This window comes from Pseudophryne corroboree, chromosome 3, assembly GCF_028390025.1.
Source record: "Pseudophryne corroboree isolate aPseCor3 chromosome 3, aPseCor3.hap2, whole genome shotgun sequence".
Lineage (NCBI taxonomy): Eukaryota > Metazoa > Chordata > Amphibia > Anura > Myobatrachidae > Pseudophryne > Pseudophryne corroboree.
This window is the reverse complement of record NC_086446.1, coordinates 117,874,246-117,891,006: the sequence shown is the minus strand read 5'-3', so window position 1 is coordinate 117,891,006 and position 16,761 is coordinate 117,874,246. Positions and strand designations below refer to the sequence as shown.

The 16,761-nt window shown below is 47.0% G+C and overlaps 1 pseudogene; it reads right to left on the bottom strand.

Annotated features, from left to right (window-relative positions):
- Positions 1 to 11,433: 11,433 nt before the first annotated feature.
- LOC134896686 (5S ribosomal RNA) lies at positions 11,434 to 11,552 on the bottom strand (annotated as a pseudogene).
- Between the last annotated feature and the right edge of the window lie 5,209 nt (positions 11,553 to 16,761).

Genomic DNA, 16,761 nt, shown 5'->3' with positions numbered 1-16,761 from the left:
CTGGGCGGTTAAGAGAACGCAAGGCTGGAGAGACTGTAAACACTGGCCCTGGAGACAGGCCAATGGGGCTAGAACGGTCTATGTTGCCCAAACGGGTTGATAATCGTGTGGTTAAATGTTTTAGATGTGGTATGCCAGGTCATGTTGTTGCCAATTGCCCAGTCATGCAAGAACCCATGCAATGTGATGCTGCCTTTGAATGTCGCAGAATGTCTTTCTTTGCTAGGTTAGCCTGTACTGTGGTACCTTCACCTGAGCTGGAAAAACAAATGTGTGATGTGTTCTTAGAGGGTAACCGGGTAGAGGCCTTGCTAGATTCAGGAAGTTTAGTTACCCTCGTGAAAGCTGGGTTAGTGAACCCCTTAAAGGTCCAGCAAATACCTATTGGGGTAACTTGCATACATGGGGATACCCAACATTATGCCACTGCTGAGGTGAATATAGAAACTTGTTGTGGGTCAGCAATGGTTAAAGTGGGACTGGTCCCTACCTTGGTGCATGAGGCCATAATAGGGAGGGATTTTCCTCATTTTTGGAAACTGTGGGAATCACGGTTATCAACAGATGTGAGAAGTAAAAAGCCAGTTGATAATACCGGTGATTTTATGGATGTACGTGGGTCTTCGGAACTTTCTGGCCCTTTGCCTTTTGCTAGTTTGGCTGGGGAAGTGACAGATGGGGAGTCCAGTGAGGACCCTCTTGCCGGGAACAGAGACATAGTAGTTAGAACTGAAAGCGTGCCTGACCTGGAGGTAAAGAAGGATCTGTTTGCGTCTGAACAGTTAAAGGATCCTACCTTAATAAAGGCTAGAGAGAATGTTAAGATTGTTAATGGGGAACCTGTGGTACCAGGTGACAGGGTTACGTATCCCCACATGGCCATCTGTAATGAGCTCTTGTACCACATTGTCAAAAGGGGTGAGGATGTGGTAGAACAGCTGGTAGTTCCCCAGCCTTATCGGAGAACGGTACTAGATTTAGCTCATAGTCACGTTACCGCAGGACATTTAGGGGCAGAAAAAACCACTGAAAGAGTTTTACAAAGGTTCTTTTGGCCAGGGGTTTATAAAGAAGTGTCTGAATATTGTTCTTCCTGTCCTGAATGCCAGTATCATGCCCCTAGACCCCATTTCAGGAGCCCACTAGTTCCCATGCCTATTATAGAGGTCCCGTTTGACAGAATAGCCATGGATCTCGTGGGGCCCTTGTTAAAGTCTGCTCGGGGCCATCAGTATATCCTGGTAATTATGGACTATGCCACTCGATATCCTGAGGCTGTCCCTTTACGCACTATCACAACCAAGGCGATAGCTAAGGAGCTGGTGCAGGTATTTAGTAGAGTGGGAATACCAAAAGAAATTTTGACTGACCAAGGTACTCCATTTATGTCAAGGATCATGAAAGAATTGTGCAAGTTATTTAAGGTCACTCACCTCAGGACGTCCATCTACCATCCCCAAACTGACGGGTTGGTGGAAAGGTTTAATAAAACATTAAAAAGTATGTTAAAAAAAGGTTGTTGAGAGAGATGGGAAAAACTGGGATTGTTTGTTGCCCTACTTGTTAATGGCCATCAGAGAAGTTCCTCAGTCCTCTACGGGGTTTTCTCCGTTTGATTTGTTGTATGGTAGACACCCCAGAGGGTTGTTGGATATTGCCAAAGAGACGTGGGAAGGACAGCCCACTCCTTATAGAAGCGTTATTGAGCATGTAACACAAATGCAGGATAGGATTGCAGCCGTGGTACCTGTTGTCAGAGAGCACATGGAACAGGCCCAAAGTGCTCAACAGAGGGTCTATAACCGGAGTGCCAAGATACGGGAATTTGCTCCTGGAGATAGAGTTCTTGTTTTGGTACCCACTGTGGAAAGCAAATTCCTAGCTAAATGGCAGGGTCCATTTGAGATTAGGGAAAAAGTGAATGAGGTTAATTACAAAGTATACCAGCCGGGAAAGAGAAAACCCGAACAGATTTACCATGTTAACTTAATCAAACCCTGGAAAGATAGGTTGTCTCTGTCAGCGGAGCCTTGCCCTTCGGTGTCTTCACCCCGGTTGCTTCCCGCAGTGAAGGTGTCAGAGACATTATCAGCTGATCAGAACAATCAGGTTAAAGAATTTCTCATCCAAAATAGGGAGGTATTTTCAGAGCTGCCTGGCCGAACGACCATAATAAAACATGACATTGTCACAGAACCAGGGGTCAGGGTTCATTTAAAGCCATATAGGATTCCTGAAGCTCAGCGAGAAGCTATTTCTAAGGAAGTTAAAACCATGTTGGAACTTGGAGTCATAGAGGAGTCTAACAGTGAGTGGTCCAGTCCCATAGTGCTCATCCCGAAGCCCGACGGTAGCATACGCTTCTGTAATGACTTTCGTAAGTTAAATGAGGTGTCCAAGTTTGACGCATACCCCATGCCCCGTGTGGATGAGCTTGTAGAAAGGCTGGGAACAGCCAGGTTTCTCACCACATTGGACCTGACCAAAGGTTACTGGCAAATACCTTTATCTGATAGCGCCAAAGAAAAAACAGCCTTTTCGGTTCCGGAGGGGCTGTACCAGTATAAGATGTTACCCTTTGGGTTGCATGGGGCTCCAGCAACCTTTCAACGGGCGATGGATAAAATTTTGAGGCCCCATAGAAAATATGCAGCTGCCTATTTGGATGATGTGGTAATTCACAGTACAGACTGGGGGTCCCATTTGGTTAAAGTACAAGCAGTACTGGACTCAATCAGAGAGGCAGGGTTAACTGCTAACCCAAAGAAGTGCTGCCTCGCAATGGAGGAGGTCAAATACTTGGGCTTCACCATAGGCAGAGGTCTGATTAGGCCCCAATTGAATAAAGTTGATGCTATTCAAAACTGGCCTCGTCCAGTGAATAAAAAACAGGTAAGGGCTTTTTTGGGAATTACTGGGTACTATAGACGGTTTATTCCTAATTTTGCGACCACAGCGGTGCCGTTGTCAGACCTTACCAAAGGGAAGCAGTCAAATGTGGTGAAATGGAACCCTGATGCAGAAAAGGCGTTCCAAGCGTTAAAAGTGGCTTTGTGTTCACAACCGGTGTTGATAACACCAGATTTTTCAAAAGAATTTGTGGTACAGACAGATGCCTCAGAGGTAGGGATAGGTGCTGTGCTGTCCCAAACCAGAGATGGGGACGAACACCCTATCATTTATTTGAGTAGGAAACTCAATGAGCATGAAAAAAGGTATGCCATTGTGGAAAAGGAGGCTTTGGCCATTAAGTGGGCACTAGATACCTTGAGATATTACCTCTTGGGTAGACAATTCAGACTAGTGACAGACCATGCCCCTTTAAAATGGATGTATGTAAATAGAGGCAAGAATGCTCGTGTAACTAGATGGTTTCTAGCGTTGCAGGACTTTAAGTTTACTGTCGAACATAGACCGGGAACACAATTGGCCAACGCAGATGCATTGTCTCGCATCTTCTGTTTGGGGGCTACAAGTGTTCCGGCCCCTAGGTCGAAACAGGGGAGGGGGATATGTGACAAGAACACTGGGATAGTGTTTGAGGGCAGGTATATTTGTCCCAGGTTCTTGTCTTACATGTTTTAGAAAATGTTAACTTCTAGGAAAAATGCTTTTTGTTTTGTCTGAACCTTTTCAGTTTGCTGTAAAAGCTGGGTAAAGGCTCTGAGAGAGAGATAAGGCGAGTTCTAGACATTGGGCCCAGTTCGGGTCTTTGGCCTGACAGAGGGCTAATCAGGGTTTCAGCTGTGTAAGTGTGTTATAGTGCTGCTAACCTGATTAGTATGGGCAGACTGCCTGGGAAGGCTGAGGGATCTGTGTGTGAGAGACACGCTTTCTGATGCAAGTAAGCTATACAGTATGTACTGAAGAACTCTGTGTTTTGTTTAGTGACAGTTAGGAATATCTTATGTTTAGTTAGTGCCGGACAGGCAAGGTATTTTTATTTTGGGGTTTGTTTTATTTTCTGTTTCAATAAAACTGGCCGGGGTCAGTTGTACCAGAAACTGGACTTGTGTTGTTCCTCAGCTGCTGCGTGCTACCATATTCCCCAGGAAAAGGCGCCTTGCACCCCTACAGTGTTACAATATATATATATATATAATAGAGTGATACATCCCTTATAGTATAAAGACACCTCCTCATCTCCGACCACAGTGCAATTGTAGGTTTGTCAGAGCATATGGAGCCTGTTAATCTCTCCTTCATCACAATCTCCCACAAGACATTATATCAGAGGCATAAAATAGGTGAGAGACAAAAACGTAATTTGGACCTTATTCAGCTTCAATTGCAGTATTGCTAAATTAGTACAGGGCACGGGCACACAGCCCCCCCCCCACTACACACCCCGCCCAATGCTGCTTTGCCACCCGCAACCGCCTCTGTAATCAGGCAGAGGCATTCACGTCACTGAGATGTGACTGCATCTCCCGGGTTGCGTATGTGCAGAACAAGTGCTACGCATGCGCACTGGCCCATATATCGCCCGTATGCGATTACATCTCATATACGATGATCCATACTGAATAGGGTCCATAGAGCAGTACATTTTAATCTAAACATGCAGTTTTTTGTTAAAAAGAATAAAGGTATAAAAAAACCACATATAAAATATAAGCATTCCACAAGATGGCGTGAATAAAGGTACAATTGCCGACTGTGCATGAGAACCAATGTAAATTAGCTCTCTGTATAGATAGATAAAGAAATACCAGCGGGTGTCCCGGATCACAACCACGGCACAGCTCCCAGTCAGGCAATGTCTCCAGAATCCTTCACCATCTACCGTATAGTCCACACAAATGTCACCGCGTTTCAGTCACATTCTGGGATCTTTTTCAAGGCCAGTAATAGTGAAGAGTGATAGAGAGTGATGGAGAGTGATACAATGGAGAGAGAGAAAGTAGCAGCCAGTCAGCTCCCAAGTCCAACTGTCATTTTTTTCAAACACAGCATGTGACATGGTAGTTAGGAGCTGATTGCTGATTGGCTGCTTTTTCTCTCTCCATTTTATCACTCTCCAAGCGATGATGCATCTAGCCCAATGTGCTATCCTCATCTCCTTCACAGAATTACATACCAAATCTAACCAATCATCTGTCAGTATAGGTCATTTCGCTATACCAACACACCTGTCTATACAGGGCTTCCTCTCAGTGTGGCACATCCCTGCACCAATCATGGCTACTTGATACTCTGTACAGTGCACCTGATTTGCCGAGCAGCAACTTTGTCGGGGTCAAACACTTTTGCTAAATTCTACAAGTTTGATACCCTGGCTGATGAGGACCTAGCATTTGCTCAGTCGGTGCTGCAGAGTCATCCGCACTCTCCCACCCGATTGGGAGCTTTGGTATAAACCCCATGGTCCTTACGGAGTCCCCAGCATCCTCTAGGACGTAAGAGAAAATAAGATTTTAAACCTACCGGTAAATCTTTTTCTTCTAGTCCGTAGAGGATGCTGGGCGCCCGTCCCAGTGCGGAAAATCTGCAAGACTTGTATATAGTTATTGCTTACATAAGGGTTATGTTACAGTTAGACTCGGTCTTGGACCGGTACTGTTGTTTGTTCATACTGTTAACTGGTTATGTGTATTCCAGGTTATATGGTATAATTGGTGTGGGCTGGTATGAATCTTGCCCTTAGATGAACAAAATCCTTTCCTCGTATTGTCCATCTCCTCTGGGCACAAGATCTAACTGAGGTCTGGAGGAGGGGCATAGAGGGAGGAGCCAGTGCACACCATACTAGAAAGTTATTTTAGGTTCCCATATCTCCTGCGGAGCCCGTCTATACCCCATGGTCCTTACGGAGGTCCCAGCATCCTCTAGGACGTAAGAGAAACTGAGATTCCCATTTATCTCCAGTGGAGAGTATCCGCCCCGGAACGCCTTTCCGCTGTCAATCTTCTTGCGGTCGCCACTGCGACCGCTTTCTTCTCTGTATGCGTTGACAGGGGTCACCGGGCAACGTCGCGCATGTGCAATGTGCACGCCGCGCATGCGCATTCCAGACCCGTTCACACCGCAGCAATGAACCGCTGCGTGCGAACAGGTCGGAATAACCCCCCTTATTCACATTACACTACACCGTATCACTCCTTATTCACATTACACTACAACGTATCACTCCTTATTCACATTACACTACACTGTATCACTCCTTATTCACATTACACTACAACATATCACTCCTTATTCACATTACACTGCACTGTATCACTCCTTATTCACATTACACTACACTGTATCACTTTTTATTCACATAACACTGCACCGTATCACTCCTTATTCACATTGCACTAGACCGTATTGCTGTTTATTCACATTTCACTACACCGTATTGCTCCTTATTCACTTTACACTATACTGTATTGCTTATTATTCACATTACACTGCACCGTATCGTTCCTTATTCACATTACACTACACCGTATCGTTCCTTATTAACATTATACTACACCATATCACTCCTTATTTACATTACATTACACCATATTGCTCCTTATTTACCTTACACTACACCGTATTGCTCCTTATTCACAATACACTATAAGATATGGCTCCTTATTCACATTACACTGCACCGTATCCCTCCTCAATCACATTACACTAGACCGTATTGCTCCTTATTCCCATTACACTGTACCATATTACTCCTTATTCACATTACACTGCACCATATTACTCCTTATTCACATTACACTGCACCGTATCGCAACTTATTCATATTACACTACACCGTATCGCTCCTTACTCACATTACACTGCACCATATTGCTCCTTGTTCACATTAAACTGCACCGTATCACTCCTTATTCACATTACACTACACCATATGGCTCCTTATTCACATTACACTACACTGTATCACTTTTTATTCACATAACACTGCACCGTATCACTCCTTACTCACATTACACTGTACAATATTGCTACGGATTCACATTACACTAGACCATATTGCTCCTTATTCACATTACACTACACCATATCTCTCCTTATTCACATTACACTAGACCATATCACTCCTTATTCACATTACACTATACCATATGGCTCCTTATTCACATTACACTGCACCATATCTCTCCTTATTCGCATTACACTGCACCATATGGCTCCTTGTTCACATTACACTGCACCGTATATGTCACAACTGAGGGCCTGAGCTGACGGGAGGCAGCCTCAGTTGTAGGGGCTGGGATGTACCGGAACCTGGGAGGTTGTATCAGACCCCTGGACATGTAAGTAACATGAATAATAACTGCCCGAAGGCGTGACCACGACAACTTAGTTAAAAGTCAATGATGTTTATTATGACAACTCCGCAACACAGCAGCAGTAAAAGAAAACGTAAAAGTCAGCAAATAATAAATACAGTTCCTGGGTACTACAGGATGGCAGGAGCCACAGGGCACTGGTAGTGTGAGATAGTTCTTATGATCTTCTAGATGGAAAGTCCTTACCAGGCCCGACTGTAGCAATGGAGATAACCCAGGATTGTGCCAGCTGGTGTTCCAGGAAAAGCTGGGTTGCTGAAGGTAAAACAGCTGCTGTGGATACTGGCTGGAACCAGACTGTTGTTAGCACGGAGTGGATACTGGCTGGAACCAGTTAAATAATAAATGAACTTGGGAGCGATGAAATATGAACTGAAATGTAGAACTTGAGAGCGGAGAAATAATAATACCGGTGGAGAGTGGTAAAGTGTAGAAAGGACACCGGCCCTTTAAGGGAAGCTGTACTCTGCTGGAAGCTGAGCTGGAAGCAGGTTATGTTGTAGCTGGAAACAGATGAATCCACAATGGATTGGAGAGTCAGGCTACACCGCAGGTGGAATGCTGGTGCGGGTCTCTATGGTGGAAGTCTTGAGACAGGAGCTGGAACCTGGAAGACAATCACAGGAGAGAGACAAACAGGAACTAGGTTTGACAACCAAAGCACTGACGCCTTCCTTGCTCAGGCACAGTGTATTTATACCTGCAGCAAGGAAGGGATTGGCTAGGCAATTATGCAGATTAACAATACTGACAACAGATTGGAGGAAATGATCAGCTGACAGAATCCAAGATGGCTGCGCCCATGCAGACACTTGGAGGGAAGTTTGGTTTGTAATCCATGTGGTAATGAAAACAGTAATGGCGGCGCCGGCCACTGGAGACAGGAGACGCCAGGCTGACAAGTGCACATCCAACCACGCGGACACAGCGGAGGCCGCGGCTGACGTAATCGCCACTCTGACACTCTGCATGCAGAAGCACAGGGACGGCGGCGGAGGCCGCGGGAGACGCCATGCCAGATGTAATAAGGCGTTACTGTGACAGCGTCTCAGAGAGACAGGAGAGGATGCAGGAATGTGAACATTAGGATAACAGATGGGATCCGGTCCTGGAGCGCTGAGCCAGCCTTAGGAGGCATCTGATGGGTAAGAAATGGCGTCCAGATACCCGGATCGTGACAGTATCATTCCTTATTCACATTACACTACAACATATCACTCCTTACTCACATTACACTGCACTATATTGCTCCTTGTTCACATTACATTGCACAATATCGCAACGTATTCACATTACACTACACCGTATCGCTCCTTACTCTCATTACACTGCACTATGGCCCTCATTCCGAGTTGATCGGTCGCAAGGCGAATTTAGCAGAGTTACACACGCTAAGCCGCCGCCTACTGGGAGTGAATCTTAGCTTCTTAAAATTGCGACCGATGTATTCGCAATATTGCGATTACTAACTACTTAGCAGTTTCTGAGTAGCTCCAGACTTACTCTGCCTGTGCGATCATTTCAGTGCTTATCGTTCCTGGTTGACGTCACAAACACACCCAGCGTTCGCCCAGGCACTCCCACCGTTTCCCCGGCCACTCCTGCGTTTTTTCCGGAAACGGTAGCGTTTTCAGCCACACGCCCCTGAAACGCCGTGTTTCCGCCCAGTAACACCCATTTCCTGTCAATCACATTACGATCGCCGGAGCGAAGAAAAAGCCGTGAGTAAAATTACTTTCTTCATAGTAAAGTTACTTGGCGCAGTCGCAGTGCGAACATTGCGCATGCGTACTAAGCGGATTTTCACTGCGATGCGATGAAAAATACCGAGCGAACAACTCGGAATGAGGGCCTATATTGCTCCTTGTTCATATTAAACTGCACCGTATCACTCCTTATTCACATTACACTACAACATATCACTCCTTATTCACATTACACTACACCATATGGCTCCTTATTTACATTACACTGCACTGTATCACTCCTTAATCACATTACACTAGAACGTATTGCTCCTTATTCACATTACACTACACTGTATCGTTTCTTATTCACATTACACTACACTGTATCGTTCCTTATTCACATTACACTACACCGTATCTTTCCTTATTCACATTACACTACACCGTATCGTTCCTTATTCACATTACACTACACCGTATCGTTCCTTATTCACATTATACTACACCGTATCACTCCTTATTTACATTAAACTACACCATATTGCTCCTTATTTCACTGGTTTCCAAACTTTTTTGAATCACGGCGCCTTAGAATATCAGAATTTTTTTCACGGCACCCCTAGGCCAAAAATTTCTTATTGAGAAATTTAGAAAGTAATATTACATTAAGTAGATCGCATTTATATGTCATCCTTAGGGTCAGTTGTGTGGTGAGGGACAAGATTTGCTTCTGTTTGGCCACATATTTTATGACTGGCAGCCACCAGCACTGGTTTTGCCTATTATATTGACCATGAATAATTTGAATTGGTCCTGGACCACCAACCCAGGGCACCCCTGCAAGTGTCCCGACGCACCCCAGGGAGCCATGGCACACAGTTTGGGAACATCTGCCTTATTTACATTACACTACACCGTATTGCTCCTTATTCACATTACACCGCACCGTATTGTTGCTTATTCACATTAAACCACATTGCTTCTTATTGACATTACAATACTCTTCATAGACCCACCTGTGCTGGCAGGGTTTGATTGATAGCTGGACCAGGCTCTGGTTGGTGAATGAATGGCACAGCTGAGAGGGGAGATGCTGCTATTCCACGTGATGTCATACTGTCTGTAAGCCCCACCCAGGCTCTGCTCATCATGTGACCTGGTAGCTGTTAAGTTCCTTCTAAGCTCTGGTATCTCTATGCTTCTGGCCACAGTTACATTGCTCATGTCTATACAGATTGCACATCCCCAGCCACACTGCACAGTCACATTACACTATCACAGCCCCAGTAACAATACACACTCTCAGCCACATTGCACAATCAATCACAATGCACACTCTCGGGATGCAGTTAATATACCAGCTGTAGGGACAGGAAACTGACGCCGGAACCCTGACAGCAGGTGAAATGCCACCAGCCGGGATCCCGACAAACGACTTTTATTCCCACTTATATATATAATTATATAAGTCCTTTTTGGAACACGGGTATCTTATGGAGTTACTCCAAAAGGACCTTAAAGAAGTAGTTGAAATGAACAATGTTACAAACAACTGCTCAAACAGAATACAGTATGATCAAAGGGGTTAAAGTGTTACCAATTACCCAACATCTGCATCATTTCCCACAAAGTACAATAGTTGTGCATATAAAATGAAATCTATTATTAAGAAAAATTCCTCATTATTGAGATTAGATAATGTTCTTAGGGAAAATGTGGACCTTAACGGTGCGGTTATCTTTAGGAAATCTAATCATGTACAGTCACACTAATACCCCTTATACACCGCCAGCATATAACGCCGGTTATTTCACATGAGCGTACATAACCCGTGTTACTGATCGGTGTAAAAGGGCAGAGTTGGAATAATCCGGGGCGAGTGACCCGGTATTCCAACTCGGGTAGTTTGTGGGGTTGAACACGTGTTCAAACCGGCAAACTGTGCAGTGAAAACGGGAGCCGGATCGCCCGACCCGGCTTCCCGTTTTCAATGAATGGATGGGCGGCGCTTGGAGATCATGTGATCTTAGGAAAATGTGGAGAAAAGAAGACTCTTTTGTGGGCGCACTCTTTAACTTGAAATGAATATGGAAATTAGTCCAAATAGATTAAAATTCTAATTTTAATGATTCAACAAAATCAAGATAATAAGTGGTTCATAAGAAGAAAAATGATCAAAACGATAATACATTCAAATAGCACTAAGTGCTGATACAGGATAGAGGCTAAATTCTGGCTGACGGAAGAAATTCTAAGTATTTACAAACAATATAGTTTGAATTTTTGGACGGTACGTTCTACTGATAAACACAACACTGTAATGTGTTCCCTGTAAGGGTATAATTCATGCAGATAAAGCAGTCCGGGTGCAGGTTATACTTATGAGTAGTGAAAGGGTGGAAAGTAAGATGGCAGTGTGAATCTTCTGTCAGTGTTAGACACTGTGTGAGCTATACCGGTAGGCTCTACTAAACTGAGTATTCCTCAATGGTCACCCACTTGAGTACTGACCCAGCCCTACACTGATTAGCTTCCGAGATCAGACGGCTTCGGGCGTTTCCAGTGTGGTATGATAGTAGAGGGAATGACGAATACTTGGACGCTCTGGAATCACTGATGAGAGTTCACGAAATTACATAGTTATTAAGATAGATATCAGAGGTAGAGGGAACCAGATGGATCTGCTGCCAATGTTAGACAGGGACATAGCCCTGAATCAAATGATGAGAGTCCATGAAGTACAGAAAAGAAGGAAATTAGGGAACAGTATTGGTAATTTTGACAGTATTGTAATTGGATAATACTGGAATAATTAGTAGCATCAATTCTTGTAAATGGCTGAGTTCTAATGATATCGTAATCAAAAATTAACAAGACATGCAACTGTCTAAGATGTAGAAGCACAGAGATGAAAGAATGAAGAAGAATAACAAAATAACCACCCTGTTATATTAAAGTATCCAACTGCAGGATGTTGCTATTGAAGGAAACAAAATTGGATGGCACAAAGACTGTAACAAAATTACAATGGTAAGTCCTGACTTGAAAAAGAGGTTTAGATTGAGTAATTCCTCATATCATAATACATGTACAGTAAATCGTCATATAGATGAGTATTATAGATATTAATATAGTTGCAAGTGCTGGAACAGGACCAGCTGATAATCTGCACACCGCAGGTATGACCTTTTTCAAAACTAAATTGATACTAGTTAAATGTGTAGCAATGGCGGGCCATTAGCTACTGATATGCAAGTAATAAAAGATATAGAAGTGAAACTGTTATTTGTTAGACTGTGCTCTAGACGCAGGGGTCGCAGGTGACCCCCTGGCACCAGTTTTGGGCCCGACCTGTTGTTTCTTAGACTGGGCACTAGACACAGGGTTCACAGGTGACCCCCTGGCACCAGTTTCAGGCTCCGGCCTATTAATTGTTAGACTGGGCACTATACGTAGAGGTCGAAAGTGACACCCTGGCACCAGTTTCGTACTCAGGCATGTTGTTAGTTAGACTGGGCACTATACGTAGAGGTCAAAAGTGACCCCCTGGCACCAGTTTCAGGCTCCACCTTTTGTTTGTTAGATAAGGCACTAGACATCAGGGTCGCAGGTGTCCTACTGGCACAAATTTCCTGCTCAGGCCTGTTGTTTCTTAGACTGGGCACTAGACACAGGGGTCACAGGTGACCCCCTTGCACCAGTTTCAGACTCCGGCCTATTATTTGTTAGACTGGGCACTAGACGTAAGGGTCAAAAGGGACCCCCTGGAACCAGTTTCAGGCTCCGGCCTGTTGTTTGCTAGACTGGGCACTAGCTGTAAGGGTCACAAGGGACCCTCATGGTACCAGTTTCGGTCTCCAGCCTTTTGTTTTTTAGACTGGGCATTAGACATAGGGGTCACAGGTGACCCCCTGGCACCAGTTTCGTACTCAGGCATGTGATTAGTTAGACTGGGCACTTTACGTAGAGGTCGAAAGGGACCTCCTGGCACCAGTTTCGGACTCCGGCCTGTTATTTCTTAGACAAGGCACTAGACACAGGGGTCACAGCAGAGCCCCTTGCACCAGTTTCAGGCTCCGACCTATTATTTGTTAGACTGGGCACTAGACGTAAGGGCCACAAGGGACTCCCTGGCACCAGTTTCGGTCACCAGCCTTTTGTTTGTTGGACTGGGCACTAGACATAGGGGTCGCAGGTGGCCTCCTGGCACCAGTTTCGTACTCAGGCATGTTGTTAGTTAGACTGGGCACTATACGTAGAGGTCGAAAGGGACCCCCTGGCACCAGTTTCAGGCTCTGGCCTTTTGTGTGTTAGATTGGGCACTAGAGATCAGGGTCGCATGTGACCCCCTGGCATCAAATTCCTGCTCAGGCCTGTTGTTTGTTAGATTGGGCACTAGAAGTAGGGGCCTAATGTGACCCCTTGGCACCAGTTCCAAACCCCGGCCTGGTGTTTCTTAGACTAAGCACTAGACGCAGGGGTCGCAAGGGACCTCCTGGCACCAGTTTCAGGCTCCGGCCTGTTGTTTGTTAGACATGGCTCTAGACGCAGGGGTCGCAGGTGACCCCCTGGCACCAGTTTTGTGCCCGACCTGTTGTTTCTTAGACTGGGCACTAGACACAGGGTTCACAGGTGACCCCCTGGCACCAGTTTCAGGCTCCGGCCTATTATTTGTTAGACTGGGCACTAGACGTAGGGGCCACAAGGGACCCCCTGGCACCAGTTTCAGGCGACGGCCTGTTGTTTGTTAGACTGGGCTTTAGACACAGGGGTAACAGGTGACCCCCTGGCACCAGTTTCGTACTCAGGCATGTGATTAGTTAGACTGGGCACTATACGTAGAGGTCGAAAGGGACCCCCTGGCACCAGTTTCGTACTCAGGCATGTTGTTAGTTAGACTGGGCACTATACGTAGAGGTCAAAAGTGACCCCCTGGCACCAGTTTCAGGCTCCGCCTTTTGTGTGTTAGATTGGGCACTAGAGATCAGGGTCGCAGGTGTCCTACTGGCACCAATTTCCTGCTCAGGCCTGTTGTTTGTTAGACTGGGAACTAGATGTAGGGGTCGCAAGGGACCCCCTGGCACCAGTTTCAAGCTCCGGCCTGTTGTTTGGTAGACTGGGCACTAGATGTAGCGGTTGCAGGTGACCCCCTGGCACCAGTTCCGAGCCCCGGCCTGGTGTTTCTTAGACTGGGCACTAGACACAGGGATCGCAGGTGACTCCCTCTCACCAGTTTCAGGCTCCGGCATATTATTTTTTAGACTGGGCACTTGACGTAGGGCCCACAAGGGACACCCTGGCACCAGTTTCAGGCTCCGGCCTGTTGTTTGTTAGACTGGGCTTTTGACGCAGGGGTAACAGGTGACCCCCTGGAACCAGTTTTAATGCTCCGGCCTGTTGTTTATTAGACTGGGCACTAGTTGTAGGGGCCGCTGGTGACCCCCTGGCACCAGTTTCGGGCTCCGACCTGTTGTTTCTTAGACTGGGCACTAGACATAGGGGTTGCAGGTGACCCCCTGGCACCAGTTCCAGGCTCCGGCTTATTATTTCTTTTACTGGGCACTAGACGTATGGGCCAAAAGGGACCCCCTGGCACCAGTTTCAGGCTCCAGCCTTTTGTTTTCTTGACTGGGCAATAGACGTCGGAGTCGCAGGTGACCTCCTGGCACCATTTTCGTACTCAGGCCAGTTGTTAGTTAGACTGGGCACTAGATGTAGAGGTCTAAAGGGACCCCCTGGCACCTGTTTCAGGCTCCGGCCTTTTGTTTGTTAGATTGGGCACTAGACACCAGGGTCGCAGGTGACCCCCTGGAACCAATTTCCTGCTCAGGCCTGGTGTTTCTTAGACTGGGCACTGGACGTAGGTGTTGCAAGGGACCTCCTGGCACCAGTTTCCGGCTCCGGCCTGTTGTTTGTTAGACTGGGCACTAGTTGTAGGGGCCGTGGGTGACCCCCTGGCACCAGTTTCGGGCTCCGGCCTGTTGTTTCTTAGACTGGGCACTAGACACAGGGGACGCAGGTGACCCCCTGGCACCAGTTTCAGGCTCCGGCCTATTATTTCTTAGACTGGGCACTAGACGTAGGGGTCACAAGGGACCCCCTGGCACCAGTTTCAGTCTACGGCCTGTTGTTTGTTAGACTGGGCTTTAGACGCAGGGGTAACAGGTGACCCCTTGGAACCAGTTTCAGGCTCCGGCCTGTTGTTTGTTAGACTGGGCACTAGACAAAGGGGTCGCAGGTGACCACCTGGCACCAGTTTCGTACTCAGGCATGTGATTAATTAGACTGGGCACTATACGTAGAGGTCGAAAGGGACCTCCTGGCACCAGTTTCGGTCTACGGCCTGTTGTTTTTTTAGACTAGGCACTAGACACAGGGGTCACAGGTGAGCCCCTTGCACCAGTTTCAGGCTCCGGCCTATTATTTGTTAGACTGGGCACTAGATGTAGGGGCCACAAGAGATCCGCTGGCACCAGTTTCGGTCTCCAGCCTTTTGTTTTTTAGACTGGGCACTAGACATAGGGGTCGCAGGTGGCCCCCTGGCACCAGGTCCGTACTCAGGCATGTGATTAGTTAGACTGGGCACTATACGTATAGGTCGAAAGGGACCCACTCGCATCAGTTTCAGGCTCCGGCCTTTTGTTTGTTAGATTGGGCATTAGAGATCAGGGTCGCATGTGACCCCCTGGCACCAAATTACTGCTCAGGCCTGTTGTTTGTTAGACTGGGCACTAGATGTAGAGGCCTAATGTGACACCCTGGCACCAGTTCCAAATCCCGGCCTGGTGTTTCTTAGACTGGGCACTATACTTAGGGGTCGCAAGGGACCTCCTGGCACCAGTTTCAGGCTCCGGCCTGTTGTTTGTTAGACTGGGCTCTAGACGCAGGGGTCGCAGGTGACCCCCCTGGCACCAGTTTTGGGCCCGACCTCTTCTGTCTTAGACTGGGCACTAGACACAGGGGTCACAGCCAGGTGACCCCCTGGCACCAGTTTCAGGCTCCGGCCTATTATTTGTTAGACTGGGCACTAGACATAGGGGCCACAAGGGACCCCCTGGCACCAGTTTCGGTCTCCAGCCTTTTGTTTTTTAGACTGGGCATTAGACATCAGGGTCGCAGGTGTCCCACTGGCACCAATTTCCTGCTCAGGCCTGTTGTTTGTTAGACTAGGAAATAGATGTAGGTAGTGATGAGCGGGTTCGGTTTCTCGGAAACCGAACCCCCCCGAACTTCACCCATTTTACACGGGTCCGAGGCAGGTTCGAACCTTCCCGCCTTGCTCGGCTAACCCGAGCGCGCCCGAACGTCATCATCCCGCTGTCGGATTCTCGCGAGATTCGGACCCCATGGCACCAGTTTCAAGCTATGCCTTTTGTTTGTTAGATTGGGCATTAAACATCACGGTCGCAGGTGTCCCACTGGCACCAATTTCCTGCTCAGGCCTGTTGTTTGCTAGACTGGGAACTGGATGTAGGGGTCGCAAGGGACCCCCTGGCACCAGTTGCAGGCTCCGGCCTGTTGTTTGTTAGACTGGGCTTTAGACGCAGGGGTTAGGTGACCCCTTGGAACCAGTTTCAGGCTTCGGCCTGTTGTTTTTTAGTCTGGGCACTAGTTGTAGGGGCCGCAGGTGGCCCCCTGGCACCAGTTTCGGGCTCCGATCTGTTGTTTCTTAGACTGGGCACTAGACATAGGGGTCGCAGGTGACCCCCTGGCACTAGTTTCAGGCTCCGGCCTATTATTTGTTAGACTGGGCACTAGACGTAGGGGCCACAAGGGACCCATTGGAGCCA